Consider the following 4,277-nt stretch of genomic DNA (forward strand, 5'->3'; position numbering starts at 1 on the left):
ATCCTCCGAAGTCGAGGAGGCTGTCTTGGTGGAAATGACAACTCTTCCATAAGCACCCAACTCTGAGCCATGGGTGAGGGACTTAAAAAAGGGAGGTTGCCTTCAGCTGGCTCCCCCTCACCAGGTAGCCCTAGTTAGGTGGGCTGGACACTTATGATACATGTGGTTCCACCCAGCACCATAGCTGAAGGACAACAAGATTCCTTGCTCTGCCGTTTTTATACCCCAGAAGTCACAAGACTAACATCTATTTGACCCACTACACAAAGCACAATGTAATTTCCCAGCCTGACAACTCTAGGAAGGGTGGATGTGGGGTCAGACAACTTGGCACCAAATCTAGGATTGTATCTTTTTAATCCTGCTGACATTTAGACTTGGGGGGTAGGGAGCTGGGTGTAGTGGTTTTTTCCTGAAGCCCAAAGATGTTCGCAGAGGGAGAAACAGGGAAGACACGGCTTGTCTGAAGGACTGCCTCCTCACAATGTGTGTGCTTATATATACATATTCAAACTCTTTCTTATTGAAAGACAGAGTCACTTCAGTTTGATGGGGATTCTCTGGCTTTAAGGGCATCATAACTGAATTTTTGACATTTTGCCCAATGATCAAGAATAAATATTGTCAGATAAAATAACCAGTTTTGATTTTTTATTTTTGAATTAAGCAAACTTTTAGTGAAACATAAATTGTGGTACAGAAATACATTTCAACTGATTTAAGTCCAACACCATGAAGGGAGAAATATGGCACCAAAACTTCCCCTCCTCTATCATGTTAGGATTAATTTAGATTACTATCCAATCTATAGTTTTCATTTTGCTAGGCTTTTTTTTTTTTTTACACATACACATTTGCCCTTTTCAACATTAGGATTTTTCAATCTATTTAAAAAAATCAGACTTCGAGCCAACAAATGCCATCAGATCTACTGGGATTCGTTGAAGAACAAAATCCATTGTGTATTGGTCCTCAAAACAGAGCACATTACAGAAACATTAGGTGCTGTACTACTTACAGAGTAAAACTGATCACACTGACTGAATGCGTCTTTAGTGAAGCTTTCAATCAACAACGTGCTTAAAATAAAAGTCAAAACAATGTTCTAACCACTTGATTTCAAAGAAAACAGCCTTTCTGTTTATAAGCACTAAAAAATGGTGTTTCATTTATAAATACGGAAGGAACAAAACATCACTGCATCAATCCAGGAAGAATAAAAAAAAATCGTGAGGACAAGAAATACAAAATTTAGTCAACTTTGTTTTCTCTTAGCTGCCTATATCCCATAGCAAATATAGCTTTAAAAGATGCCAACTCTTAAAAGCCTAAATTTCTAGTCATTTCCCAGTAAGTGACTATCTTGGAATTTTGTTATGTTGTGTTTTATAACAAGCATTCTGCTTTACTGCATATCTTTCGATAACCTAGACAGTTCTCATTCTGGGCAGTCATTCACTTGGATCCCATCTACTGATGGTGAAAAGAACCCCACTTTGAGAGGAACAGATGAAATCAGGACACTATCTACATCACAAAGTTACAGAACTTTAAGTTTGCAAGGTAAAAAAGATGTTGTTTCTGCTTTGAACCGAAGTTTATACTATATTATTAGAGGAAATTAGTGGAAATGGCTGCTAAAGGAATACTTGAGGTGAATTAGCCAAACTGAGTGACTTATTGAATCTATTACAATCTTTAGGCTAAAGCTCCCTGCTGATAAATTTAGTGCATTTATATACTGTCACTTAGCAAGTTAGTAAAGGTATGGTGCTCAGGAGAAGATAATCTCATTTACTGGGGAGCAAAGAACGGTATAAGGTTTCCATACAGTTCTGTCAGTATAACCTAATCTCAATCTACAACACTCTATACATCTTTCTTGACAATCAACACTAGAGTTTATTTTTGTCATTATCTTCCAAAAGAGCTCATGTCAATAAAGAGGAGGTCAAATTCACTTAACACAGAAGAAAACTGAGCCCATTGTCTACCTTCCTCGGGAGGTATTAGTATAAACCTGCTCTGTGACAATGTATTGCTCTATTTGGAGGGACCAGGATTAGGAGCAGGAGAGTGCATGCCATGGTGAGGACAGAAATCAGTTAAAGGACTACAAATACAGGGAGCAGTAATGTTAAAATAGTAATATGTAAAAATGAATAACTGCAATCATTTTCTTAAGAGGTCTTGACTCGTGGAAGAAAAACTTTAATTGCTGTTGCAAAAAAGTCTTATGAAGTAGAAATTGGTTTTAATTAATTTTCATAGAGAACATTTTCTAGAAACTTGAGGTAACTGGATGTAAAATTCTGGTAGCAATTTAAAAGGACAGTTCCAGATGGTTCAGCTGAGGCCAACATCTAATGAGGATGAAAGCCTTGTCTGTGAGGAATTTTGGGTGATACCTGGGAAATATTACACTGTGAATAAACCCAATTGAGTTATTTTTACAAGTGTTGTAAAGTTTCATACAGTGAAAGGTTTTTTCTACATGCACTTCAATTTCACAGCAAGAGTGGCATAGAATACCTAAACAAAGAAGAGAACATTCATGCAAAATACCTAACTCCTTGATATAATAATGCATACATTTCAAAATGATTACATGGTAATTACATCTAGGGCTTTCTGCAACCACAAGGTGGTGATAACCGAAAACTTGGCCCCCGGTATCAAAGTCTAGAAAGCAGCCACCACCTTCTTTTACGTGTGCCCCCTTTTTGTGTTTTTCTTCATTTTTCTTAATCATCTCTGCTGTTGTTGCTGCTTCTTAGCAGAACTGGTAAAAACAAAATCGTAATCACTGAACATATTAGCACTCTGGCAATGAAGGTGTCTAAAGCCTACAATCTTCTGGGGTGAAAAAAACACTGTGCAACATTTAGAACTGTGATTTACAAATAGTGTAGTCATAAATTTTCCCGGCTTGAAGACTTCCACAACTTTCCTGATCAGGTCATCGTAGGAGGTCTGACTTAAGTTTGTTTCAAAGCTAACATAAGAAAATTCTGGTCCTGGAATGCCATGAATAGTCCAGTAAGTTCCATCCAATTTCATTCTACTCACTGAATACCCACAAGGATTGAACACTGTGTCATCAATGACAGAACCTGGTATCAGGTCACGAATTCCACTCTCACGAGTGACATCACCATCTTTCATGTAGAACTGGTCCATAACTTCTGGGTCAATCTCACTCATCTGAATTTCCAGGGTTTGATCTGGCTGACTGATTACCAGGCTGTCTGGGAAATCCAGAGTATACGAGTACTAACAATCAGAAATCATACATCCCATACAACTTGCTGCTCCAATTGAAAAAATTGCATTAAGAAACTATTTCTTCCTGGAAATTCTGGTTAGGGTACCCTTGTGAGAAGGCTTCATAAAATTCTTAACGAGAATAAAAGAAGCTTTGAAATGAGTCAAACCCACTGTAATCTCTAGCAAGGTTCAACAGGGGAATCAGTGCTTTCAGCAAGAGGGTGGTACCACATGTCTTCAAAATGAAAAGTCTCTTGGAGACAAACATGCTACTCTCACTGAGTACATAAGCTTCCTGCTTATCAGTTTTTGCCACACTTATGATTCAACATTGCACAGTCTTCAAAAGTATATCCCACTCAGACCTTGGGATGGTGCAAAGATTCCCAGATCCTTGGTTTGTGTCACACTGCTGCCAGGAGAACCAAACCTCTAGCAGCTTCATGATCCCTTCAGAAAAAATGTGCATCTTCCATCACTGTGAGACTAGCGTACAACCAATAATCACAGAAAATCAACTAAATTAAATCTCTTCTCCCACTGCTGCTGCCGCTGAGGATTGTTCCAGCTGTGTTACTGAAGTTCAGGTTCCTTTTTTTTTCTATAATTTTATATTAATTTTTTTTAAAAAAAGGGATTAATAAAATTTTCCCCGCTATTTTTTTTTTTTTTTTGGGTAAGTGAAACTTGAACGTGAGTCTGCGGGAAAAAGTGGAAATAGTTCAGTCTCTTGTAGTCCGCTATTTACTGTCACAGAGAGTAGAGACAGCGCTAGCTAGTGTCACCAGCCATGCTGTGTAAGCCGGACCAGTTTTTCATAAGTGTGTCCTGTAGCTACATAAGAAAGTGACTGAAATATGTGGTTTCAGGTCCTTTCACATGCCGCAAATGTGTTCCTAAAACATTTGGGAAATAATGGCATTAACGAAAAAATTGCCAAATTTCAACTTTAATTTGTTTAACAGTCACTTTGATCAAGTTTAAGAACTGACAGGGAAGGGTCAATTATG

At 37.9% G+C, this 4,277-nt stretch overlaps 1 pseudogene; it reads right to left on the reverse strand.

Moving 5' to 3' along the window:
- Positions 1-2,675: 2,675 nt before the first annotated feature.
- On the reverse strand, positions 2,676-3,849 carry LOC111752471 (S-adenosylmethionine decarboxylase proenzyme-like; annotated as a pseudogene).
- Positions 3,850-4,277: the final 428 nt, after the last annotated feature.

Source organism: Loxodonta africana, chromosome 6 (assembly GCF_030014295.1).
Source record: "Loxodonta africana isolate mLoxAfr1 chromosome 6, mLoxAfr1.hap2, whole genome shotgun sequence".
NCBI classification, from domain to species: domain Eukaryota; kingdom Metazoa; phylum Chordata; class Mammalia; order Proboscidea; family Elephantidae; genus Loxodonta; species Loxodonta africana.